The sequence below is a fragment of the Leptonychotes weddellii genome, chromosome 6 (assembly GCF_054177405.1).
Source record: "Leptonychotes weddellii isolate Sample4059 chromosome 6, ASM5417740v2, whole genome shotgun sequence".
NCBI classification, from domain to species: Eukaryota; Metazoa; Chordata; class Mammalia; order Carnivora; family Phocidae; genus Leptonychotes; species Leptonychotes weddellii.
In genome coordinates this window covers 107,902,086-107,929,750 of record NC_138374.1, presented here as the reverse complement: position 1 = coordinate 107,929,750, position 27,665 = coordinate 107,902,086, and the positions used below count along the sequence as shown (strand labels likewise).

The 27,665-nt window shown below is 50.9% G+C and overlaps 1 protein-coding gene and 1 long non-coding RNA gene across 3 annotated transcripts in view; one reads left to right on the top strand and one right to left on the bottom strand.

Annotated features, from left to right (window-relative positions):
- PLXNA2 (plexin A2) overlaps positions 1-27,665 on the bottom strand; it is a 210,468-nt gene that overhangs the window by 150,121 nt on the left and 32,682 nt on the right. The window lies entirely within an intron of this gene.
- Positions 4,120-6,011, top strand: LOC145722328 (uncharacterized). Its single transcript, XR_014146504.1, has 2 exons — positions 4,120-4,366; positions 5,640-6,011. It is a non-coding gene; the product is annotated as an uncharacterized LOC145722328 (long non-coding RNA).

Genomic DNA, 27,665 nt, shown 5'->3' with positions numbered 1-27,665 from the left:
GGACATGTACCACCCCATAACAGAAGGGCCTCCCCCCGCCGCCGCGTCTAACCCTGCCACACAGTGCCTGCCCCTCCCCCGAGGGTGAAGGTGTGCTGGGCAGGGGCCAGAGAGGGTCTGTGGTGACAACATAGGAGGTGAGGCCCCGTGGGTGGTAAGGGGGGAAGGAGAGAGGTGGGGAGACTGCCAGGACTCATTTTCTCTTAACATGAATGCCCAGAGGGGGCCTAGGCCTCCCTGCCATTGAAACTGGTAAATTGCAGGATGATGATGGTGATATTACCAATAATGATGATAATAGCACCAATAACGTGAGGTCAGACAGGCACTTTCCCGTCTTCGGTCAAGGGGTAAGGTTGCGGCTTTGGTGCATTTGCTTCTGCCTTAGAGGAAAACCTGGATCCCAGCCAGCTCCGCTTCCCTGCGGGGAGGGCAGGAGGAGGGGAGGTGTGTGTACAGCCAGGGGCTCCGAGTCCTGGGCCCTCCCTCCCTGCTCCGGACCCTCCCTGTCATCAGCCAGCTCCCCCCTCCTGGAAGGGGAGTCTGCCCTGAGTCTGGGCAGGTGAAGGGTTGGGGAGGCAGCCAAGGGGTAGGCAGTACCCATCTTCCACCCCCAAAAAGACCATCCAGTGGGTATTCGGTTTGCAGACAAGATGCCAGCCCAGGAGGTCAGGAGACGGCCAGAGGTAGGCAGGCAGCCGGGGAGAGGCTCACCCTGAAGAAGGTGAGGGCGCCGGGCCCTGCCTGCCTTCACACCTCCCAGGGCAAGCCACGAAGAGAAACCAGAGATAGAAACCCCGAGAGTTGGGGTAGGAGGCCTCAGCAAAGCCAAAAATACTTTTGAGCTGGAGTCTCCCCTTAGAGATGATCTCCTCCCTCCCTTGCCCAGAGAAACCAGGCAGAGTGGAGATCCAGAATCTCAAGGAGAGAAAAGGTCATCTGGCAGCATTCTCCTTCCGCATTATAGCCCCTGCCACCTGCGCAACCCATCTCTCCTATTCTTCAAGATTTCCCAGGATGAAATATTTCCCCCAATGCTATAGGGTTTCCAGGAGGATCAAAGGGAACAACCAAGTACCCAAGCCCTCCATCTCTTCCCTCTTGCCGCCTGCCACCCCGCCCCCACGCTGAGCTTCAAACAGAGGAGGAAATCAGCACAAGGCCCCTGTCATCGCAAGCAGTGACTTGTGAACATGTGCTTGGGTTGTTTCTCCTTCACTACAAGAGGTTTGGGGCAGCTCACTGGGGGCTGTTTTTTTTTTTTTTTTTTTTTAAGAACTGTGTGTATGTTAAAGTCATTAAGGTTTGAAAAGGGGATGGCGGGTAGGGGAGTAAAGGCCGTTATATGGGAAGAGAAGAAAAATGACCTGTCTTCAGGCTGTCAACAGAGGAAACGCCTCTGCGCCAGGGAGTGGGAGAGGGGCTGGGGTCGGGGGCTTGAGCAGGCACCTCTGCGCCCAGATGGCTGGGAGCAGGGTGAGGGAAAAGGGTTCGTCACTCAGTCCATGCCTTGGCCATGGCTGCCTGGGCCTGGGTTGTCACTGTGCCTGTGTTAGAGACAGAGAAGAGCTGGGAGACAAAACAGAAAAAAAAACAGCTAACACTGACTGTGCGCTTCCTATACGTCAGGCACTGTATATGCACTCTGCACCTATTTTCCAGTGAATCCCCATTTTGCAGACGAGGAGACTGAGTCCCAGTGGTGAAGTACCTTGCCCAAAGTTACACAGTTAGCAAGTGGCAGACCGAGCCTGGGAACAGGCCACATGACACCATGGCTCACATCTTTGGAGACTTCGCTCTAGTTAAGACCAGCTCATTGTATGGAGTTGCTGCCCCTCAGGAATATTTGTGGCCACTGTCTCCCACCCCAAAGCAGCCACGGGTGCTGGGGCAGGAGACACCTCAGCTGGGGGGTGGGCAGGAGAGCAGAGGCAGCAGGGGAAAGAATCCCAACTGCTCCGGCCCTGGTCAGGTGAAGCATTTGGTGTCTCCCTTCTGCCCAGGTTTGAGAAGGAATGATGGGGGCTGCTGGCTCCTCTGGAACCCCAAACTCCCAGCCTTCTATCCCCATCCCTAACCCCAGCGCTCACTCAGCAGGAAAACTCCAGCGTCCAGGCCTGAGCGTGTGACCAGTTCTTTCCTTTCAGACCTTAATGTACCCGTGCAGGGGGCGGATTTGCACCTGTGGTTCTTGGCAGCAACACGGCGCTGTGGACGGCCATGAGGCGCGTCCCAGAAGCTCTGTGCTGCCTGGGGCTCTGAGGAGCCTTTCTCCTCCAGAGAAGCCCCTTCAAGGAGAGCCCGTGGCCTCCCCAGACACTTTGGTCACCTCCCCAGGCTGAGAAGAAGGGTTGTGGGGGGTAGGGGGAAGCACAGGGTCAGGCGGTGACTGGTGACTGTTTTCACATCCTCCCAGGTAGGCGGACCCCGAGGGTGAGTCCCTGCTCCCCAGAGCACATGCTCCACATCACGGCTCAAGCGACAGCCATTGCTTTCCTTGTTGGGGAAGTTCTGGAAGGATGAAAGTCTGATCCCCCTGGCTGCTCCACAGGCCTCCTCTGCCAAAACATACTGTGAAATGACCCCCGACCTCCACCTCATACTTTCTCTGCTCCACCTCCCGTCAGCCCTGTTTGCTCCTCTCCTCCCCGGAGAGGGTTAGACAGCTCGGTAATTTAGGGATCACCAGCAAGAGAGGTGCAGAGGTCAGAAGTCAGAGAGGGGCTGGGAGGGGAATGTCACCCCCGCTCTCCGGCGAGCCCCCCTCCTCCTAGAGCTCACCTCTTGCCACCATCTGCTGACCAGGCCCCCGCGGGGCTGGGAAGGTAGGGACCAGGGCTGGGGCTAGGGCTGGGAAGCGCTGGTGTACAGATCCGAGGGGAACATGTGTTTTTTAATCCTGCCCTGAAAAATAACTCAAGATGCAAATGTACGCCTCCAAATTTCTTATTTGGAAACTTTGCTAGGAAAGGAAAGCCTACATTCCCCTGAGAAGCCGGCTGGTGTTGGAAGTTCTTTCTACGATCTCACTTCAGCTCCTCACTGCTCCAGCTGCTACACGAACAAAAGCTAAGCTACCCAGTCTCGGTCCTTTCTTTCCACGGCCTGTTCAGTCTAGCTCGGCACTTAGCTTGGCTCCAAACGCAGTGAGCGGCTCAACCCCTCCAGGGGAGACGAGAAGCCAGCTCAGGTCTCTTCCTTGAGAAATCAGGACCACCAAAAATCCACGAGATCAAGACCTGAACTGAAATCAAAAGTCAGATGCTTAACTGACTGCAGTTCCAGAGCTATTAAAAGTGCTTTGCTTGGCCCACACAAATGGAGTTTTTTGGAAGTTCCGTTTACGGAAGGTTAGCTCTAGAAGGGCCTTGCAGTGGCATCTTCTGCTGGTTGGTGGTGGAAACGAGAGCCCTTCTGCTATCCCCTGCAGTTATGAGAAGGGAAAGGGGCTTGAAGACCGGTCTTGGACTGAGCAGAGCTGCGGAGGGCGTTTGCATCCAGCATGGCTGGGTTCTCGCCCACCGCCCCCCGGGGAGGGGCAGCTCAGCCGGGCTCTGGGAAGAATCTGCTGCTGGGCGGCCTAATGAATTAATAGAACTTCACAGGGCGGTCACCTCCCTGGCTGGGGGAGCCAGCCGAGGCCAATGGGCTGGGATCAGAAGAAGGGACACTTGCTCCCGCCAGGCTTTCTCCACGTGTGGAATCCAGCCGGGGCTGCCGACCTCCTGGCCCAGAAAGAGAGCCTCTCCTCTCTTCCTCCCATGGACCTGGAGGAATTGGGAAGGCTGAAGCCAGGGTGGAAGGGGGCGGGATTTATTCAGTCGGGTACAGGGAGTGAAAGCTCCTCTGGGGCTCCCTTCCCCTCCAGGGGTGAGGTCAGAAGAATAAAGGTCACAGATGGACCTGCCATTGGATGAGAGAGGCACATGTGTCCCTGTGTGCCCGGGAAGGAAGGGGGGTGGGGGCGCCAGGGTCTGACGACTCAGACAGGGGAGAAGTCACCGATGGTTTAGAAAGCAGACAAGGTTCATCCTGAACCCGGAGCAGGGGGCAGTTGGGCCCTCTGAAATCACTTTCTTGAATGTCACTAACATTTCACTTCACCCTCCCTTTGCCTTCCTGTCTACTTCTTCCTCTCCCCGCCCCCCCTTCCGCAGCAGGGGATAAAGAGCAGAGGGAGCCGGAGGAGAGGTCTGCAGGGCCTCTTTGACTCTGCTGACCATCAGCGGCCATGAGATGCTGCCCACAGGAGAGAAATGGGAGTGGCGGAGACCGAGGGGGGGCAGCTGGCTGCAGCTGCAGCATCAACCCGCACTGTGTGCCCCCCCACCCCGTCCTGCTGCCTCCAGGTCCCAGGCTGCAGGTGGGGAGCCGGGCCAGGTGGCGGGGGCGGTGGTGGGAGGAGGGAGGGGAGGCGTCAGAATGTCACAACTCTTCTGTTCATTTTGCCAACCTGTATGCTTTCTTTAGACCTTGGGTCTCTTTGCTAGTAGGAAGCTCGTCAATTTGCCTGGGGAGGAGGGGGCGGCTGCCTGAGGCGGAGGAGGGATTCAGGTGGCAGCTACAGCCAAACGGGTTTTGCAATGATCCCCTGCCTCCCATCCCCACCTCCTGCTTCAGAAACAAGCATGGTATACCAAGGGCAATCCTACATAAGGTGGGTGTAGTGTCATTAGCCTGACTTACTCATCACACCCCGGGCCTCCACTGGAGCGGGCGTGGGCAGGGAGGGGGACGGGGGACATGGACTGGGGATGAGGCAAGCGGTTACGCTTCAGTCAATTTTGAAAGTTGTTGACATGATAGAGATGGAATGAGAGATGCAGAGCCAGATACTGGGCACGCCCAGCTAAGCCTGCCACCCAACTCACTCAGGGGCCCAGCTGCTTTCCCCATGTCAAGAGGTCCCCTGGTGGGGAGAAGTCAGGAAGAGCACATGCGCACATACATACACACTATGCAGTCTCCCGCACGTGCATGTGCACACATACTTCGCACACACACATGCAACATACACACACACAGGTGCATGCACACACACACCACACACACACATAAATGCACAAACACACACATACACACACACCACGTAGTTCCCGGGAGATTCTGGAAAGGATCTTTGGCCCATTCTCAGTAAGCCTCAGCTGTTCCTCCAGGATCTGGGGGGGGTGGGGGGGTGGGGAGGCCCAGCAGATGGTCCCAGCTAAGCAGGCAAGTCTCCCAGTGCCTCTAAAATCAGGGTCTGGGCCCCTCCAAGGCCAACAGTCCAATTAAGCGTTGTTCCCACAGGTGGAAAGCAAATGAATTCGGAGCCATTCCTTCCGTTCTTTCGGGCATCAAGCCCTTGGGCCTCACCCCCTCCCTCTCGGCATCCTTGCAATTTCCCATATGGACTCCTTGCCTCCCACACTCTGCTCTGAAGATTAGGTTACTCAGGGATCACAGACCCCCAGAAAGATTTCCTTCCAAGATGTCCTCTAGACCGCTGGGACCTGCCTGAATAGTTCAAAGGAAAACTTGGGGCTCAGAGTCTTGGCCTCCACTAGGGAGCTTCTCTCGGTCCCGGACGGGGCCCCTGGGGATGAAAGCCAAAGCTCCCTGAACCTTCTGTGATGTTCTCTTTTCCTTCTCCCAAGGGCCTGGAAGAGCTGCAGGGAGATTCTGGTGCTGTACTCTCCTTCTAGAGCCGTCTCCTCCTCCCTGCAGAGCTAATGGGCATGACTGGCATGAATATATCCATACATCTTGCTATAAATATACACATCTTTAGTTATATATATCTTTTCTTCTGAAGACTTGGCAAGAATTCCCTAGAAGGCTTTTCCATGACACAATAGAAAACCAGCAGAGTCATCGGTTTGATGGTTCCCACAAACACAGCTTCGGGTTGACCTTCGCAAAGCTCCTTTGAACTCGGCTTCCCATAACTGAACCCCTTCAGCCCTCACTGGCCTCCCATACCCTGGCAACCACAAAATAAAGCTCAGTTTCCTGAAGCTGCCACTTCATTCCTTGTTGGCCTCTGTCTGAAAGCAAAAAAAAAAAAAAAAATCCATTGCTTTTGACTTAGCTTAAAAAAAATATTAGGCTTAGTATCTGAGCTCTAGCTGGCAGCAGGAGGAATTAGCTGGGCAGCAGGATCCCATGGCACTGAGGGACAGTGTGAGTAAGGATGAGGTGCTGGCAGTTTCCAAGCAGGCTAGCCCTCTGCGGGCAGCATGATGGGGCCCGCTGAGTAGGCATCCATCAAGGCTTAGCAACCACTGGGGCTATGAGCAAAGATGTGGCAGGTCTCCCTATGACAGCTTCTAGAATAAACAGGAGAGACTCCAGGGTATAAGAACAGGGCTGGAAAAGCCACTCACGTAATGACTTTCTACGGGATTTGTCATTAGGCACAGGTTCTGAGAACCCTATCTTCTTCATCAGCCTGCATCAGCATTTGTTGGAAGGAGGCCCAGGAAAGGAGGAGGGAAAGACTGGCTCTTCCATCTCTCTCTCTCTTTTTTTCCCCCCTCCACTATTGAAGGCTTGGGTGGGTGGAGACGGCCCATGAGACTTTTCTTTGAGGCACGAAGATCCTAGCCACAGGTTGATACCATAGTTTATCCCGAAACAGGTTTTCTTTTCTTGATTTTCAAAGTGGGGGTTGGAAGAGGGGATTCGTAAGTAGAACGTGGAAAGTGCAAAGGAGAATCAACAGAGAAATGCAGATAAAACGTAATTTGGCAAAAACCAAACAAATTTCAAACCCACAACTCTACCTCCTGTAGCCGTTCTTGCTTAGCATTCTTTTTTTTTTTTTTTAAAGTTGGGCTGTTATCTTTGCAAGGGAGAATGCCAGCGGGTGTTGCAGGCAGCTGTTTGATGATTGTGTCAAGAGCGTCTTTCAGGAAGGGAGGCTTGGAGGCAAGGGGCGGTGATGGAGAAAATGGTGTGGGGGAAGGAGGGGAGGGCCCCCACATCTGCAGAGAGGTAGCTAAAGAATGGAGCGCTGCTCTGAGAAAGGCAATGTGATTTCGTACAAAATTCTTCCTGTAGGAAGTAAGGGGGAGGGACAAGAGGCCTATTTCAGCATTTGGCGGACCTAAGAATTTTGAGCTGGAATTACTGCAGCTCGCTGTGTCTCTGGGCAGATATCTTCGCTCCTCTACTTGGCATCTCCCACTTTCTCCTTTATTGTGAGTGACTGTCATGAGAATTAAGTAAAAGGCCCGGGAGTCCCTTGGAGACAGATCCCAGCACACTGCAGGGGTGATGAGCCCTGCAGTTATTCCACATCTGGAAAAGGTAATGGCTCCCAGGCTGGCAGGGGCGTACCCAAGACCAGCGACAGGAAGATGTGTTTTGTTACCTCGCTGATCTCTGTTCCACGCTGTGTGAGAGGCTGGATTTGGAAGGCGGCAGGGCAGCAGCCACAGAGCCTAACAACCAGGATGCATTCCTCAGAAACCCCCCGAAGTCTGACGTTCTTTTCTGCTCTGTGCTTACAGCTTTGTTCCCTCCAACTGACCTCATGGAGGCAAACCTAGAGTCTCACCCATCAAAAACCTTCCTGGGCAGCTGGAACGGTGGGAAGAGGTCCCGGGGTCCTCTGCCCTCCCTGAACCTTGGCGACCCTTCCTGTTGGGACAATGACCAACATTTTGTGCAAGGTCCTCACGGGTTTGTTTTTTTTTTTCCTCCACCTGCAGGGCGGTGGAGGAAATACCAGGCCACATATTCTTGTAAATAACCTACAGATTTCAGGTTCTCTCTCTAGGGCCTTGCTCATGCTAGGTTTCTGTTTTTGTTTTTTTTTTTTTTAAGATTTTATTTATTTGACAGAGAGAGACACAGCGAGAGAGGGAACACAAGCAGAGGGAGGGGGAGAGGAAGAAGCAGGCCCCCCGCCAAGCAGAGACCCCGATGCGGGGCTCGATCCCAGGACACTGGGATCATGACCTGAGCCGAAGGCAGACGCTTAACGACTGAGCCACCCAGGTGCCCCCTGTTTTTGTTTTTAATGGGGGTGGCATTTTAACCTACCACCACATAGGTTATCTATGAACCTGATGGGGAGAAGGGGCTAGGCTTTGGGACAGCAGGGAAAGCAAGTAACTGTAATCGCCCTGGTCCCAGGACAGTCAGGGTACAATGGTGGTCAGCAACAGAAGTGTGTCCTCAGGGTCTGAGGCTACTAGTAAGATGGAGGGGGTGGGGGAGAGGAGAGCACTGACCCCTTATATCTGTGCATCAGTGTGCAGTTTTCCAGATGCTTCCACACATACTATGTTTCACTAAATCTGCCTTTTAATCCTGTGAAGCAGGAACCAGAATTATCACCATCTCCCTTTTATAGATAAGGGACCAGGGTGACTTCCCCGAGGTCGTGGCTGTATGAGACCACTCACTCTCCCCAGCTCCATGCTGCTTCATGGCCAGAACCTCTGAGAGAAGGATGCACCATGTCCTGTCTTCAGGGGAAGTGGGAAGGAGGCAAACACATCCCATGCCTTCAAATAGATTGTAGGTACCTGAGGAAACGGCCCTCGTTCTATGGTCCTTTACATCTCCTGTGGCCCATAACCCACAGTCTTCCAAAAGTGTGGTTTGAATGGCTACTTTGGGTTAAGATATAAGGAAGAATACAAGGGAACCAAGGCATCATTAGGAGTTGTGAACTTTGAACCACAAAACAAGGATTTATGTCAAAGGCTCCAAGATTTACTGACTGAATAATCCATTGGGAATTTTGTGTACTGCATCTTCTAAGTGGAGGTAAGAATATCCACCTCTAGAACTGCTGTCAGAATGGACAGAGATGACAAATGGACAAGTATACTGCACACTGTGATGCATCCAGTTGGATCTTCCTGACCCTGACATTCAGGGGGTCACAGGTAAGATAGCAAGAGATAAGGAAAGTCCTCTTCTGAGGGTCCTTGGAGCATTGCTCATGCCCTCCTGCCCCAGGTGGGTTGAGGGTCATGTGTCCACAATGGGAGGGTGGGCTACGGTGGTGGGGAGAGCTAGGGGTCTGGTGCATGGTAGGCTTTCAATGAATGGGTATCCATTCTATAAAATCCTCTATTGTGAGAGGCACTAGGAGAAGGGCAAAGGGACAGTGGTGAAGACAATAATTGAGGATCCTGAGGATCCATCCCAGTCTTGGGGTCTTTTTTTTTTTTTTTGGTAGGCTCCACACCCAGCATGGAACCCAACATGGGGCTCGAAATCATAACCCTGAGATCAAGACCTGAGCTGAAATCAAGAGTCAGATGCTTAACTGACTGAGCCACCCAGTCGCCCAAGCCTCAGAGTCTTAAATGATTTCCTCTTTAAAATGTATGTCTTCTGAACAGACATTTCTCCAAAGAAGACATCCAAATGGCCAACAGACACATGAAAAAATGCTCAACATCACTCGGCATCAGGGAAATACAAATCAAAACCACAATGAGATACCACCTCACACCAGTCAGAATGGCTAAAATTAACAAGTCAGGAAACGACAGATGTTGGCGAGGATGCGAAGAAAGGGGAACCCTCCTACACTGTTGGTGGGAATGCAAGCTGGTGCAACCACTCTGGAAAACAGTACGGAGGTTCCTCAAAAAGTTGAAAATAGAGCTACCCTATGACCCAGCAACTGCACCACTAGGTATTTACCCCAAAGATACAAATGTAGTGATCCGAAGGGACACCTGCACCCCAGTGTTTATAGCAGCAATGTCCACAATAGCCAAATTATGGAAAGAGCCCGGATGTCCATCAAAGATGAATGGATAAAGAAGATGTGGTATATATATACAATAGAATACTACTCAGCCATCAAAAAAAATGAAATCTTGCCATTTGCAACAACGTGGATGGAACTAGAGGGAATTATGCTAAGTGAAATAAGTCAATTAGAGAAAGACAATTATCATGATCTCACTGATATGTGGAATTTAAGAAACGAAACAGAGGATCATAGAGGAAGAGAGGAAAAAATAAAACGAGATGAAACCAGAGAGGGACACAAACCATAAAAGACTCTTAATCATAGGAAACAAACTGAGGGTTGCTGGAGGGGAGGGGGGTGGAGGGATGGGGTAACTGGATGATGGACATTAAGGAGGGTATGTGATGTAATGATGTAATGAGCACTGGGTATTACATAAGACTGATGAATCACAGACCTGCACCTCTGAAATAATATATGTTAATTAATTGAATTTAAATTTAAAAAATTAAATAATTATAGTAATAAAAAATGGTATGACTTCTGAAAGGGCCAAATGCTGCCACTGCTTAATGCTTCCGTGCCATTCTTTGGGTCCCTGCTGAGCTGATGGGTAAATACGGATGACTCTTACTCACATGATCACACCAGGGGAGGTGGTGGTGGCTGTGGTCTACGTCGGCTGACTCACTGCAGAGACAGGGCAAGATGTCAGTCCTGTGCTTGATTCAGGCGCCTGGCCTGACCTACACACAGGGCCCCCGAGGAGGCTCAGAGCAGAAAGGGAGGCCCACCAGGAGGGTGCGCTGACTAACCCTTCCCATCTGTTTGAGCCCTGGAAAAAGCCAACCTGGGGCTGAGGCAGGGGGAGGTGCATATTGGCTAGCGATTCCCCAGTACTTCTTCTTTGCCAAGCACCGTGCGAAAAGATGGACATACCTGACCTCATCTAATGGTCAAAGCACCCTGCAAGGTAGGTATCATCATTCTCACTTTGCAGATGAAGAAACCAAAGCTTGGTGGCTAACCAATTTCTCCAAGATCATCTCCCTAGTAGGTGGCAAAGATAGGATTTGAAACAAGGTGGTCTGATTTCAGAGTCCACACTCTTCCCATTACACACGCTGCCCCTGTCCAAACAGCTCACCAGGCAGGAGCTACCAATAAAATACCACACCTCCTACAGTCGGCACTGAATCAGCAAGAGAAGCTGGAGGCTGGCAGAGAGCAGATCTTTATCAAGACACCTCGGGAGTAGGAGAAATATTTCCACCCTCCTCCCAGCCAAAGGGTTGGCTGTGTTTGTGAGATGAGAAACATTTTGTGGGGAGGGGAAGGAGGGTGCAATCTCAAGCTCCGATTACCACCCACACCAAAATAAACCTGAAGGCGAACTGGGGCCTCAAGGATTTTGTTCAATTGCTTCTGTGCGCCCATGTGAGTATATGTGGGGGAGAAAGAAAGAAGGAGGCGGGAAAGGGAAAGTAATATCTTTTTCCATACCCAATGGCATTTATCAACTACGCTCTCCTCCCCAAACTTAGGCTTCTCGCTCACTCACTTATTTCATGTTTTCTCCTTCCTGACCTTGTGCAGAGAGCTGGCATGGTTTTGAATGAGCACAGACTTTGGGGCCAGCCCCTCTGGGTTTGGTCTCCGAATCTCCCACCTACTGAGCTGTCCAATAAATACATACTATGTGAACTAATGGGGAAATAATTTAACCTTCCCAAGTCTTAGTTTTCTCATCTGTAAAGATACACCGTCACCATTCCTGTGCTACAGGGTGCTTAGGAGGAGTGAATGAGCTGAAGCGCTTAGCACAGTGATGGGCACATAATTGATAATAAATGTTTGGCACCCTGATCAGAGTTTCTCAACCTCCATCCTGCTGACGTTTTGGACAGGATAACACTCTGTTGTGTACGCTGTTCTGCACCCATGTAGGATGGAGAGCCGTGTCCCCGGCCTCTATCCACTAGATGCCAGGAGCACCTCCTGCCCCACGCATAACAATCCAAAATGTCTCCTGGACATTGCCAAATGTCCACAGAATCACCCCAGTTGAGAAATACTGGCCGCATGTAATTAATGGTGATATTACCACCAGGTAATATATTTGAAGGCACATAGTAGACACTGATAAGAATAGTCACTTTTGTGAATGGGTGAGTGAATGTATGAATGAGCACACTACCTAATAATGGGTATTGTTCTGCATCTTCAAACCCTTGGCAGGAGGAGTACTGTCCACTAAGTTCTGTACTCTCGAAGCTTGATGGAATCACAGAGGGGTCTGGGAGGGCACCTAGCAGCCCCCCACCCCACCCCCTTGGTGTCTCTGCCACTAGCTGTCTTTTGGTGTGGACCTGGCACCTGCTGGGCTTTGCAGATGGAGCACTGACGGGAGGGGGGCCGTGAGCTGAGTGAGGCTGAAGGCATTGTCCCCTCTGGGAAAGGCCAGTCCCCGTGGGATTTGCCTGCAGCAATAAGGGCTAGAATTTCTGGGTATGAGATGTGGCTGCTGGAATCATCTGCACTTTCCGAAGAACCTCATCGTTTGCCATGGGCAGCCACAGACACCGGCAGGAACCCCTAAGTCCTACCGTACTTAGATGCATAGCGCACACCTGCAAGCCCCTTTGATTCACTCCAAAAAGATGCCTTCACACTGGAGCAGGGAGATGATTCAGGTCCTAGGATTCCTTCCTTCCTTTCCTCTCCCCCCTCCCTCCACCCCCGCTCTCCTTTCTTCCTTTTTAAACATATACTGAGTGTCTGCTACATTACCTGGCACTCTAGACACAGAGACGACAAATGCAGGCCCTGTCTTAAAATTGCTGAGGGGCAGGGAAAGGGAAAAGGGCCACGATGATACATGCAATCATAATAGGTAACATCTCCTGAGCACTTATTCTCTCGTGGACACTGCTCTGCGTGCTTTACATGTGGACACTAATTTACATGTCCCTCGAAACAAGCCTGTGAGGGACAAAGCACAACCTTCTCCAGGCTGCCGATGGGGAAGCAGGCCCAGAGCAGGGAAGGAACTCTTACTGAATCACCATACATGAAAGGGCACGATCGGGAGTGGAACCCAGGACAACCCGGCTCTTGGACCTGGACTCTTCTTAACTACCATGCCCTTCTGCTGACAGCCATGTGATGGGGGCTATGAAGCACACAAAGGGGAGGCTTCCTGGAGGTGGTGATGCCATGGCATCTTGAAGATGAGAGAAGGTGTTAGCTGGGTGAGGGGAAGGGAGAGGTGGCCCTAGTCTGAGAGAACGATGCATGTAAGAAGGAGCAGAGAGACACGCCAGGGTTCCATGGGGCAGTTCCTCCCCTCCCGGTGTGGACTCCCCTCCCTCAGCCTCATGGCTGGGTGAGGGCCTGGCCAGCGGACAGGACTCCCACCTTCTGGCCTGGCCTGGTCCTGGGTACACCCCCCGGGAGCCACCCGTTTGGCCTCCTCTCTCAGCCCGTGATGTCTGATTGGGCTTTGCAACCAAGCCCGGGACCTCTGCTCTATCTCCCGCTGGTGTCGTCTTCCCCAACTTCTGAGCCTCATCTGCTCTCCCTGCCCCAGCCCTCTGGCTCACCTCTTTGCCCCGATCCGGGTTTTTGCAGCCTTGCCTTGTTCTGTTGTCACTGACACCACGTGTGTGTGTGTGGGGGGGCAGGTGGTGAGAATGGTGTGCGCATGACTGCCACATGGGGTACACACCATGTGATGGGCAGGCAAGCCCAACATTTCATCATCTGTCATTTGAACCTGTTTTTTTTTAAGCAACAATAAAAAATCATACTCTTAACCCTGACATATGTAAACACAGATGAGAGCAAGATGCTTTGATTTAAAAAGGGTGGAATTGGGGGATTGGAGTGGTCACTCTAGGGCTCAAAGGCACACCATTCAAAAGCCATCAGACAAGGAAACTTCACCTTTTAGGATCAAAGACAGCTTTAAGAATCAATCTGATGAAAGCAATGGGCTGTCTATATAAAAATTATAGACATGCAAATGTTTACAGAACAGTTTTTTTGTTTTTTGGGTTTCTGTTTTTTGGCAGATGATGGTCCCTCTGAATCCTAGAACACAGGTTTAAAATGCCATGCATTCAACTTCTGTCCTACCTACCTATCGGGTCTCCCTGCCTCTGTGCCTTGCAAAGGAGCATTCTAAGATGGGAGTGGGTGGCTACAGTACTGTGAATGGTGAAACCAGACAGCCCTGGCTTTGCTTCATTTGCTCAAAAGAGCAGAGGCCCCGGGTTTGAGCACATCCTTCTAAGACAAGGGTGTTAACGCTTGTTAACACATCCCTAGGGGGCCTGGCTGTCAGAAATTATCTCTGCCTCAGTTTCCACACTACACTCATGCTAGTGAGCTCACATATCTAGGCTATGATTAGAACAGAAAATGGATGGGCATCCAGGTGCCAATGTGAGTGTCATTGCTGGATGATGTTGGGCAAATCACTTGACCCCTCTGGGCCAGTTTCCTCATCCCTAAGATGAACAGCCCATGGGCTTGTTGGGGTGACTACATGAGCCTGGCATGGGTAGAATATACACGAAAGCTCTTTATGTTCCTCAAACCACTGGACAGGTTTAAGGGTGTTCTTATTATCTTGGCATGCAGAGACGATGGGGAGAGTCATACCAAGAGGTATGGACTGGGGACCAAAGAGGATAATGGAGATCACTTTTACTTAAAAGGGACAAATTCAGGCCCCAGATATACAATGATTTGTCCGGTCATCCATCGATGAGCCCTGGGGGTGTGTGTGGGGGGAACTCATAGCTTAGGGCACTTAGCTCGGGACAATCCTAGCAACGTCCGGTGGCCCTGGAGTCATCTGCTCCCTCATCTGTGACTCCCATCGCTCAACTAAGGACAGACTCTGGGAGCAGCCTCTTGCTACGGCCTCCCTGATCCTTTGTGCTCAGGCTACTACGAGGTACAAATCAACTTCCAAGTTCTCAGTGATGGGGAAACGAAAAGGTTCTTCACTGGGTCTGCCTGCTGTTAATGAGCTGATCTGGGGGGAAAAGCCCAGTGAAAATGAACAATCACGACGCAGAGTCACCAGAGCGCTCTGTGCAGTCCGACCGACGTCTGTGTTTTATGCAGTGCTCAGACGGCTGGGGCCTGGGGCCCGCAAGCAGGTTTATGAGATTAAAGCCCAGTGCCCAATAAATAATTTAGCAGCTTACTGCAAAAAAACATACACGCAGTGTAATAGTTACTATCTCCAGCAGTCTCATGTGTACATACATTTTAAATGCACAGCACTTTCATCTACATGTTTCCATTTGATGTGGAGTCCAAAACCAAGTGAGGAGGAGAAAAAGAACGTCACCTCCACCCTGTCTATGTCCTGCCCCTACGATGGGGCTGATGAGAAAGAAGACTAGTCGGTGCACTAATAATTCAGGGCTTTGCTGGCTTTTCTTCTCCACATCCCACCGGCCCCTGTTATCTTTGCTCTATTCTTTGCTTTCGGTTGCCGTTTGTGTGTGTAGGAAGCATCTGAAATCTCTTCTAAGCCAATTATTCATTCAGAATTTGGTTTTCTTCTCCCAGGGGCGCCTTCTTACGGAGCAAAGCTGGCTCCAGGTGCTATCTCCTGCTGCGTCACGAGCGACTTGCTTGTGGGTGCAGCTCAAAAGCAGAAATAAATAAATATCACCACCATGGCCACCAGAGTCCCAGCTGAAGTTTTAATGAGCCAGAAGTGGTGGTGACTGATTGATAAGAGCTGGTCTTGGGCAAGAGTATTGGAGGAGGAGGAGGAGGAAGAGGTTGGGGTGAGTGTCACAGGGAGAGAGGATGGGAGAAGGCAGAGAAGCTCGCAGGGAGTTGCTCCCAGATCTGGAAGCCTCGATGGGAGATGAGTGGTACATAGTAATCTATGTAGCAACATGAACAGGCAGGAGAAGACTGATGCCAAGGGGAAGCATGCTCTTCTCACTGGAAAGTTTCCTGGTTCTGATCACAGTTAAGGGACAAGTGGCCTCGGTGGAGGAGACAGGCATGAGGGAGAGTGGGGGGGGTGGCCCTTGAGCTTTCTTGGAAATCTGGAAGGCATCCATTTCCACACCAGCCCCACGACTCTCCTTCTGTGGGTAGCATCTAGCCCAGACCCACTGGCCACTGGCCTTGTACAGATAGCACCGAGCTTACCCCGGTCCCCTCTTTGCACCTCTTTGGCCTTGGATGCATTTACTGCCGGTGGCTGTGGTTTATCTCCCGTTGTTTATGGCCTGGGACAGGCTGCCTACAAACAGCTCCCCAAAGAGTGGGGAAATGCAGGCATCTGCCATTCTGTGAAGCTCTTTCCAGAAATGAAAAGGACAGTCATAAAATGCTGTACGGGGGCGGGGGGTGGAGGGTGGGTAACATGCATCATAAAAAGCGTAATGGACTAATGCTAATACACAGACTGGCCACAGCCCAGGGGTGTCTGCTGAGCTCAGACATAAATATTGGGGAGGCACCAAGGAGACAGATTTTTTATTTCTTTGATTTGATGGTAGGGGAGGTTGGGCATATTTTTCCCTCTGTTTCTCTGACTGTGGCCATTCCTCTGGGAATACCACCAGTCGGTCTGAGACTGAAGCTACTCAATGTTTTATGGCTTCCAGAGCAGTTAGACTCCTGGAAAGACTGGGGGTATAGGAGGATCTGTGGGTGCATGCCATTGCCTCAGAGAGTGAGTCAGGTTTGGGCTTTGTTTGTATCATCCAAGATCTTGCAAGTGACAAGAGAACCGAATGGAGTGAGCATAATTATGTTGAATGTGTGCTTGAACGCATTTATGAGTAACCATGTAGGTGCCCAACGTCAGGTTAATTTCCAATATTAAAGGACTAATATTCTCTGATTAATGTTTTCTACTTAGTGAGAACAAAAATAGCAGCAAGCCCAGCAACAACCCAACAAGAACCTCTATCCCCTCTCAACTTCAGGTACGAAGAGTAGGACCCTTGTCTGTTAATTAATGAAAAACTCAGGTACTTGAGGATTCAACCACACACACTCTAGAGTTTTATGTGGCCAAGTACCTCCAGCTCTGGTTAATGGCGGCCACTGGCCAACTGCTGTCTATCCACACATGTGCCTTTAAGTATGCACTTGCATAGAATGGTCAAAGGTACAGTGTATGTGTGGGGCAGAAGGCAGAAATGCGTACAAATCCTGTGTAAGAAGAGCCTCTATTCTAGACGAGGGTAAGATGGTCTCACCCTTTTCTCCACAGCCTGGAAGTACTCGAGCCTGTGAGCAGTGCTGGAGTTGTGGGGCCCTGACCTCGAGGATGGGTTCAGTCCACCCAAGAGCCTGGACCACTGGAGAGCAGTAGAAACAGCAGAAGCTCTGGTGCCTACAGTAGGGCAAAAAATAAGCCCCTGTTGAGTCTTTCAGGGTGAGGTGAGAAGACTGAGGGCATCTGGAACTCATGTCCCAGTGCACCATCTGTTCTGGAGGAATTATTTTTCTATGCGCTGTCCCTGAGCATGGGTGGCAGAGAAAGTGGTGTTCTTCTGAGGCCATGGGTACCGAGAGCTACCGCTTTGTCTTCCGTACCTGGGTCTACATGGCAGGAGACAGAGAAGAGGGGAATGGGGACTGTTCTTAGGTGCAGAAGACCTGTAATAAGCAATTTAGCTACTTCCTGAACTTTATTTTCATCTTTATGATGTAGACATTACTATCATCACCTTCAACTCCAAGTTTCCAGGAGGTTAAGTAACTTAGCCAGGGTCATATGCTTTATAAATAGTAGGGTTAGGATTTGAACTCAAACCATTGTCTTCTCACAACGATTTAAAAATATGAAAGGAAAAAAAAAATCAATAAATGATGATTTGGAGGAAAAATTATTTTCAGATGAAGGTCAAAAGAGCAGGGACTAATGCATCCCTTATGTCAATGGGTGCATATTATTACTCTAAGTGATAAGGTGGGGGGGTGTCACCACACATTCTATTGTTAGCAGAAGGTTAGAGAAGCCTTGGGTGCGTGATGAATTACTCAGACTGAGGGTGAATGGGGCAATGGGGCACTGCTGAACTGAGGGCCTGATCATAATCACAGACAGGGTTCCCCAGTAAATAAATATGCTACAAATTTACCCAGAAAAGCATCTCGTCGTGAGAGACAGCTCATTCCTTCCCACAACGTGTAGAAGCAGGTTCTTTTAGGTGTGAGGTTAACTGGTGCTCTGTGGTCCAGGGAGCTCTCTGGGTGAGGGGCCTTGAGATCAGTTGTGAGTGGGGGGTCTTGCCCAATCATCTGCCTAGAAATGAGGCCCAACGGGCCTCTCAAAAGGGGCTTGGCTCAGCCCCTTTCAACCAAGCTTAGAGCATAAAGAAACATTCCTCTTCCCTTAGTTGACTCATAGCCACGTTGAAGCCTGAAAAAGAAGATACCATAGTATCCAGTCTCTTAGCCTAAGCTGACTCATATTAGGTTAGACTTAGGGAAGACCTTCCGGACTATGAGCTTGACCATGAGCTCCTGTCAGAGGCTTGACCATGAGCAACCACCATTGGCTCTGAAATAGCCATTCCTACCGACTTTAAAGAGCTGGAGACACACCTTGTTGCTGCCCACAGCAGTGGGCAGGAGGGAACCTTTCCTCCAGCCTCACCTTGGCTTGCTGGTATTTCAGTAAAGGCCCAATACAAATATAGAATGTATAATTTTCACATCATTCTTGGCAAATCCCAGGTGCGCCCCATTAGCAGAGTTCCAAGGATGCCATTCTCTATCAAGAAAAAGACACGCGGCATCGTAGTGCTTAGCTCAGGGCCCTATTAATAGCAATCCTAATTATATGGCTGCAAATTTAATTCATAGCAATGATTAGTGTCAGAATCAAAGGCATCAGGCATCAATATTGATGGAACTGCATAAGCCCCATAAACAGAGAACAAGCATTCGGGCCCATCCCCCTAGCGGAGGTTTGCTGTTAACTATTGCATTAATGTCTCTTCCAATTTTGCCAGATCAAAATGACTCCATTTTTCAGTATCCCCCTACCGCCTCCCTGGAACCTTTGCCCTGCCATCTCTGAATGGGTATGACTGGCACACAAAAGATCCCAGACAGCATCTTTGAAGAAGAGCCCAGGGGCTCCAAGGGATGCACGGGTGATGGGCCGAGGCCCCTACGCTTTACACAGCAGTTCTTGGCCTTGTCAGCAACACTCCTTTGTCTTCCCTTCAGAAAGCTCATGGCAAACAATGATGCCTGGAGAAAGGAGAGTCAGCTGGGGACTGTGTGTGGCACAAAGGGCTGCCACCCCATCCATTGTGGCCTGGGCTGAGATGGGTGGGGAGGGGGAGGAGGAGGCCCGAGGGGGTGACACAAGGCAGCGTGTGCCGAGGTGACAGCTGCCATGCCCTGGGTTCCCAGGGCACTGTCGCTCGAAGGAGTGCAAAGCATTAGCCCTTCCATGCTTCTCTCGTGCCTCTCCTGGCCTCTCTCTGAAGGGCAGGTGGTAGGTTGCAGAGGGACCGATGGGATCGAAGAGAAGCCCAACAGAGTGCTCAAAGCCAGGGCTTACCAAGGCACAGGTCTGGACTCAGATTCCAGCTCTCCACTGAGGAGCCATGTGACTCTGTCAAGTTACTTCACTTTGTTGAGCCTCAGTTTGCTCATACGGAAAACAGACAGAATATGAATCTTTATCTCACAAGGGTATTAAGAGATTTAACTGAAAAAACACTTAGCTCAGTGCTTAGCACATAGTAAGTGCTTAATTAATAAGAGAGCCCCCCCCCCCAAAAAAATGTGGCATGTCTAGAGAGGACTAACATGTAAGACTTGAGATTCCTAATTCAGCTTTCTTCTGATAGGTCAGAACATCTTAGTTCCAAGGCAAGCATTCTGTGGTCAAGTAGGCCTCCTTGCCGGCCAGGCTCTGCTAAGATCCCCAAGGCATGTGGAGAGGGCTTGGGGATGCTGGTCACCCCAGAACAAGGCTGTGTGGACAGGCCTGTGACAGGAAGCTCAGGAAGACTCTTGTTCCCGGGAGAATGATCCCATAGATTCTGCTTAGAGAATGCTTGTATGCCAGGGAGAGGCGGATGTTTTGTGCAGAGAGAATATTCTTCCATATGATATAAAGAGAAGGGACCAAAAACTGGAATTGAAGCACCTGAATTTGAATCTTGCCTCTGATACTAAGAACCTGAGTGATTTTGAATGGATCATGTCACATTTCTAGGCATCAGCTATCTTAGCTATAAAATGTAAAAATAAATATCTCACCCGCCCAAAGTCTGTAGGCTGGACCAGTTTTCTGAGATCCTTTCTAGGTATAAAATCAGGGTGAGATTCTGACCTTGCATGAGGGCGTCCACCTTCTCGCCGGTGGCCCCAACTCCACGGCCCCTCCCCATCCTGGGCTGCGTTCTCACCCACCCTGAGCTGTCAATGTGAGAATCCCTGATTTGTTACTAAAGCCTGTTAGTGTCATTGCTCCTTCTGGGTTAGGAGGGGACACCCGGCTGGTGGCAGCAGCTTTTGATTTAAAAACCCAGAACATGGTATAGGAGTGGTAGCTGATTGGGACAACCAGAGGCACTGGCTCTTGAATGTCTGCCCCACCTTGGAGCCTAGAAACCCTTCTGGAGGTTGTGGCAGAGGGACAGAAGCCTAGGAAGGGCTCCAAAGGACAGAAACTCAGGTTGACCTTCACCACCTCGTGTCCCCATGGAGTTCCTGCTTCCCTGAACATGTGATGGAAGGACACATGATAAGAAGAACAGAAGTTCAAGTAGCTGCAAGCTTCCAGCTTCATCATCTTGAACCACAGAAGCAACCCAGGTATCTGCTGGGCCCATCTCCACCTGAAATATTTGTAGCTCTGGTTCCAAGTCCCACATCTTCCCTTGATCGACCCTGTGACCCTGAGCAAGTCCTTAACCTCTCTGAATTTCTGTACCATCATCTGCAACAGAGCAGAGAAATATCCCAACCCTTCCTAGTCATCGGAAAATGTTATGGGATTAATGAGCTAATAAAAACCCAGGGGATCTGGGCCCTGGAAGAAGAGCCTGGTAATAGCACGGAAGTGGGAGCAATAGTAAGACGTGTGAAAGTCACATCCGTAGCAATGGCTACCATTATTGAGCACCTACTACGCATCGGGCTCTGTATTAGGTACTTTACGTCCGCTGTGTCTGCCACGCAGGACAATCCTGCGAGGCAGCATTAGTGGGCCCGCGGAGGAAACTGAGCGCCCCCATCCCACCGCCCAAGCTCCATAGTGAATCCGAGGCAGAGTGAACAGCACGGGGATATTGGAGTCGGCTTGGGAGCATGCACGGGACACAGAAAGGCTCTGTTGCAGTTAATTCTGCGAAGCTGCAAGAGCCACCGGCCACTTCCCCGAGCCCTGCCCTGGGGAGGGGTCCATTCATATTGTTTGGTGGAACTCTCGGAAAGCTTTCACTGGTGACTAATGCAGCTGGATGCCAATGTCCAGCAGGATTAGATTAGTTCGGCTCAGCTGGTCTAGTCTTCTAAGTATTTTTTTTCCCATGACTCAGGCTGGGGGTGGGGGGAAGGCGGCAGGATTGTCTTCCTCTATCTGACCTTGCGAACATGTCACTAGAACAGGAGGCTGGTCTGATGGCCCCACTCCCCCAGGGAGCCAGACAAGAAGTGGGATTTGGGGAAAGCCTCACAGATATTAGTAATAACGATTGCAAAGCACTTTTGTGCCAAACGCTTAATAGTAAGTACTTTTCGTACACTATTTCATTTGGTCCTCCCAACGACTAAGCAAAGTGTTTATTACCACCCCACTCCACAGAAGGAAAAAATCGAGGCTCGCATGTTAAGTCACAATAGTAGTGATATTTAAGAACAGATATGCTCAAAGCCCGCACCATGCTGTACAGGAATGATTCACCATATTCTACTCTTTCTACTAGCACTTATTCTCTTCCAAACATACTATATATTGTGCTGACTTATTTTTTTCAGTCTGTCTTTTGACAGTAAGATATAATCTTCATGAGGGCAGGCATTTTTGACGGCTCTGTTCACAACTGTTTACCCAGAAAATGGCACATAGTAGGTACTCAATCATTTTTAGTTCAATGATCAATCATTTAATTGAATCCTCAGCAGAAGCTCATGAGGCAAATACTCTCATTACTCACATGTTAGATGAAGAAACTGACGTGGAGGCCAGGACTACACCCTGTAAGGTCCTATACTCTTCCTTATGCAACTCAGTTTCTACGTGAAGGCAGAGGAACAGACCAGGTGGCCTTTGGAGGTCCCCTCCAACCCCGACATACATGTGCCTGTCCTGTATCCACGGGCAGGCAAGGCTCAATGGCCTAAAAGGATGTGCTTTGTATTCTCCTAAAGATGAGAGCTCTGTAAATATTAGCACCTTGGTCCCTGCAAAATTCTGTGTGGCCTTATGTGGGTCACCTGGATTCTGTGAGCTTGAAACCTTACCCCTCCTCCACCCCGTCCCTGAAACCCAGTTCCCTGTGTTTCACCTGTCCTGAGATAAAGCCTCGAGCCCCAGGGGCTCCCTCTTGGATGGCAAAGCGGCCTGCTGAGCACACAGCCTGATGTTTCCCACAGGGACCGTCAGGATGGAAGCCTCTATGGAGCTGCACAAAGGTGCAAAAAAATAAGTGAATCTTTAGCATCTCCCCTTTCAGAATGTCTCTGGGAGATCAGGGCCTCCTCCCTGGGGGGCAGCTGGGGTTCTGGATAGAAACCCACACCCCCTCTCTGCACCTGTCGTGGTCAAGCACAGGGATGTGGTGGCCGGGGGAGGGGGGTGGGGGGATTCTGTAAAAATATGCCTCCTTCCGGGTGCCAACCAAGTGTTGTGGTTCCCAGCTTTCAGAAGACTAGTTCTTGGGACCCAAGAGGCCTATAAAACAACAAAACAAACAGCGCATTTGGCGGCAGGAGCCTGGGCAGGGAGCCAAACTCATTACCGGGGATGTGGTGGTGTGCTCGGAGCCACCACCCCAGCTCTTCTCCACAGGCTCTGGGGAAAGCGGGAGAGGGTGTCTGCTCCCCATGCCCCAGTCCCCCGGCACTGCTGAGATGCCCGAGGGGGTCAGGGCTTCGGGTCAGCCGTCACAAGGGCCAGGAGAGCCTTGAGGTCACCTAGACTTGGACCCGTGGCCCTGGTTGTTTACTCAATCCAGGGTTCCCACTGAGAAATGAGTGAATCATTTCCACTCAGAGGAATGAGTGGCTATTGTTTGGTGGGGTTGGCACAGACAGAAAAGCATGTTTCTCAGCTTTTCAACCAATTTGGCCTCCAGTCCGCCGAGACAACTCCACCCAATGAGGAAGTCAAGTAACAGGTTAGGAACTTCTGGGTGTTTGGGGAGGAAGTACGAATGCCAATGTCAATAGTACCAATGGAGGGGCCGTGAAACCTTAGGGAGGATACTTCGTGTCTCCGTGGCTCCGTTTTCCACATCTGTAAAATGGGGCGGAGATGCAGGGGGCCGTATTTCCTTGAAGTAGTCTCAGAAGATGAAAAGGACCGTTGGAAGGTATCTTGTAAATAATCAGTGTTATCAAACAGCTGAGCAATAACCCTGGGGCTTAGGAGAGTGATGACTTTCATGCTCTTGATGGATTTTTTCCAGTGCCTAAGCTGCTTCTGCAAGGAGCTCCATTTTTCTGGCTTTGCTCTGTAAACCGATGGTGAAATTAGAAAAAAAGAATGGGCTTGGGGCGTCGGGGCTTCCTGTGGGCTGTGGACGGGAGACCTTGGGTTGGTTGGTATGTCCCTTAGGGAAAGACAGAATTTTCCTCAAGAATTTCACAGGCATTTCCGTGGCCATGCCGGTTAGCTAATGGGAAAGGAGGTGGTGCCAAAAGAGGCCAGGGCTCTCCCCAGAACTTGAAAAGGGCTAAGTCTCTGTGGATTTCTAAAACTGTCCAAGAGTCCTATAAAGGGAGGGCTTGGCAGGATGGGGGCAGGGTGGTGGCTACCTGGGCATTTGCACCTGCTCCCTGCTGTCAGCCAGCCCACGTCTGATCCAAGGGAGGCAGATGGCTGGCCATGCTATTCTGGGGATCTCCAGGCAACAGTGTAAACACGGTTCCCTTCTTCCACTCCGGTCACCGTGTCTGAGAGTACTGCCCACCCTCTTCCAAATGTTGTTCATAAACTCTTTTCCTGTTACCCACCAAGCTCTCCCATTTTCTTGACGCCTCATCCTACCGCCACTCCCCTGCCCTTGACATATGTACCACAGCATAACTTCCTTCCCTTACAAACCAGCCACGTCAACAGTGGTCACTCTTGGCATCTGGTTCTCTTCCAATCAGTGCAAATAGGTGTCTGGCATAGGAAGGCGGCACCCAATATATTGGAGGTAACTTTAATGAGCACCTAATGTATGAGCAATGTTGGATCTGGCCATGGGGAAGGGTGACATAAACATGAAAGAGAGGGTCCCTGTCCTTCAGAATCTGTGAATCTCAAGTGGGCACATTAGTAGCTGCTCCCATGTTGGATGCCATCAGAGCAAAACTGCATGCTGTGAGGGGTCTGAGGAGGGGACTACTCAAAAATGCTCGGAGGGACAGGGTAAAGGACGTGTCGCTAGTCCCTGAGCAGCAGGTAAGGTTTCCAGTGGGGATAGAGAACAGAAAGCCAACAACTCCTGCTGCTGCGGAAGGCCCCGGGGCTGAGGGGTTAGGGGAAGCCTGCAGGGACATAAAGCTGGGACTGAGGCAGAAGCTTCAGCAGTCGTTAAGAGAGAGAAGGAACGAGAAGGACTCTGCCCCGAACCTGGAGAGAGTCCTCCCTCCCATGTCCTTGCAGCTTCTCAGCCCACCTCCTTCCTTCCTTTGCCCCATGACTTGTGCTCCAACTGCCTCCTGGGCTCCTCCTTTCGAGCTGGGAAGTCTTAGTCAACGAGTTTGCAGTTCCTGATGCCACTGTGCTTCCTCCATCTGCTTCATCATGCGCTCCCTGCCTCTCTTCTCTGGACTCTCAGCCTATCCTTAGCCACCACACCACCGTGCCCATACCCAGAATACCCCACTTTCCTCTCCCTTATATCCACCCCCCAGGCCTGCCTGCCCTCAACATCTTGGCCATGCCTTGCCCTTTCTGCACCCTCACCTCTTCCTTGACCCTGAGGGCTTTCTGCTACACTCTGAGAGCAAGCTGAACCCAGTTCGAGACTCCAAAGCCCACACGCAGGGTGCCTCGGCTTCCCTCTCTCTGCTCGTCCTCTCTGCCACAGCCTGCCCTCCCCTAACGCCCACTCCTACTGAAGGAGTCAGGGGAACAGTGGTGGCGTAAGGATCATGTGGCAGGCGCAGGAGCTCCTCCACAGCATCCCTGGTCAGTGACTTAGATATTTCCACTGACTGGGAGCTCATTCCCTCTTGAGTCAGGTCCTTCCATGTTGGGACAGTTTGGCTACCAGAAACTCCCTCCTTATAGTAAGTGGAAATGTGCTTTACTGTCAGTCCTGCTCACAGGTTCCATTCTGCCCTCTGGAGCCACACCAGGTAAGTCTAGTTCATCTTCCACAGCTTGATGGCTAAGTATGTGAACTGCAAAAGCAGATGATGAGGGTTCAAATTCTGGCTCTGCCATTTACTAGCTCTGTGGCCTCAGATGAACGTCTTCACCCTTCTTGGCCTCTGTTTTTTCATCTGTAAAATGGAGGTGATAATTGCACCTCCCTCACAGAATTATATCAATATTAAATGAGTTAATAGATATAAAGCTCTTAGAATAACACCTGGCATATAATAAGTGCTCAGTAAGTTGTACTATCTGAGGAAAGATGTTTTGTTTCCTCCTTTCCTCTTCTTTCCTTGAGTTACTATCCTTTTGAAAATAGTCTTCACATAGCGTAACTCCACCATGTCTCACGACCTGGAAATTATTCTCCTATTAGTGCAGTGAAGACTAATTGATTTGGGGAAATCTGCCTCACCCAGTTGGTTCCTGTTGATCTTGTGGTCAGCAAAAATCCCAAGATCCTTTCACTTGGTCCTCTCAGGGCTGGACCCTCACGGTGCTCCAGCTTGACCTTCCCCTCACCAATCCTCCAAACCCCCCTGTGCACTCTAGACCTTCTGGGCACAGGCTCTGCACATCCTCAGTGTGGCACCCAAGGTCTAGAATGCCCTTCTCTCTTCCCCATTGGTCAATTCATCAGTTTCTCAGCCCTTCCTCCTCAGTAAAGCCTTCAAGGTCAATCACACCAGAGTGGTTGGTTTCTCTGCCATTGTCCCATCCCTGTGGTGGGCCACACACCTGTCTTCTTACCACCTGTAGGGCACTGACCCTTAGCCAATGCAGGTATGACCCACCTTGGCTTTGAGGTCTTACCCTTATTCTGGCTGTTCCTTCCACAGGCTTGGGGCTCAGAAGGCCTAGTCTGCGCTGCTCCCGCAGTGTCTAGCAGAGAACAGTGTACGAGCAAGTATGTGACACGCACATAAGAGCCCCTCACGGTCATGCCATGGTCTCTGCGTCCTCTACACTTCCCCACAGAGGGACATCCTGTTCCAGTGGCTGCAGTGGATGAGGGCTGGACCATCTGACAGACGCCTGGTCAGGCAGGGAAGAAGTGAACAGTTCTGACGCACCCTACTTCCCTCCCCTCTCCAAACTCTTAGCTGTTTTTTTTTTCCTTTATTTTCCTTCCTGTGTTGAAAGAGCTATGGGGCCTGGACCATGGTAGAGTTTCCTGGGGACATTCCACAAATTCCTCATGGACTGATGCTCTGGAGAGGGTGGGGGCAAGCGGGTGGGTAAATGGGAGGCTAGTGGGAGCCAGGGTATAAGTATCGGGGTGCCTCAAAGGAGCGTGGGTGGAAAGGAAGGGCGGGCTGCATAGGAGAAGGAGCGATATTATGAGCTCATAGAAACAGCCGAAGGAAGGCCAAATGAAGACTGAGAAGTAGTGGCCATTGTGCAGGTTGGAACGAGCCGTGGGCAGCCACGCCCCTAGCCTTGCCCTTGAACCCGCTGACTTGCCTCCATAGCGACTTGTCTGCCGGGATTCCAACAGGGCCGGGAGAGCTTGGCTAACTTGGGTGTGTGGCTTGGAAAGATGCCCCAAGCAGCCCCCTGTGCGTGCTGCACAAGATGTACAGAGATAACGGGAGGGTCAGCACAAGGGTTCCTTTGCGTCTGTCTGGGTCACTCCTCCTTTGTTCTGTTCTCATACACCCGGTCAGCAACTGTTCATTCCTTAACTCAGACACAGGACTGATGTGAATGGAGGCACAAGTCCCTGGCTGAGCTCCTTAGCAAGCCTGGACCTGAAAATAGTTCTCGGCCTCCATCCCTGTGCTCCGGGGCTGCCTCTTTAAGTAAAAAGGGTGCCAAATTGAGTGTCAGGGCAAGAAGTGACTTGTCACAGTCTCTATGCTTGGACAAGTCACTTGTCTTCTCTGGACCTCAGTTTCCCTGCCGAGCAATGAGTGTATTGGGCCAGATGATCTCGAAGATTTCTTAGAATGGTTCTATTTCTCAAAAGCAGCTTGGGGGCCTATCCCATGTGTGAACACTTGGTGAAAGAATTAGGCAGAAGGAGGTAAATAAATATGAATGGAGCATGACTCCTGCCTTTAATAGAACTTTCAAGGGAATAAAGGAGACAAACAGTCACACAAATGATCCAGAACAGTGAGTGAAGGCCCTGGAAGAACTAGGGAAGGTGCTGAGCACCAACCTCACTGTGGGTACTGCTGGCCCTTCAAAAGCCTTTGTGCATTAGAGAAAAAGTCGGTCTCTGTGGGCAGATGACTTAGTAAGGGGAGCCCCTCTGGATGGATGTTAAGACCCTAGGGTACCTGGCTTGACAGAGAGAGTTCAGGCTTGATTTCAACTCCTGCAGGCTCCTTGCCCCAGTGCCCCTTCGCAAGGTGCTGTCTACCTGTTTATACAAGCAGGGAAGTAGCCAGC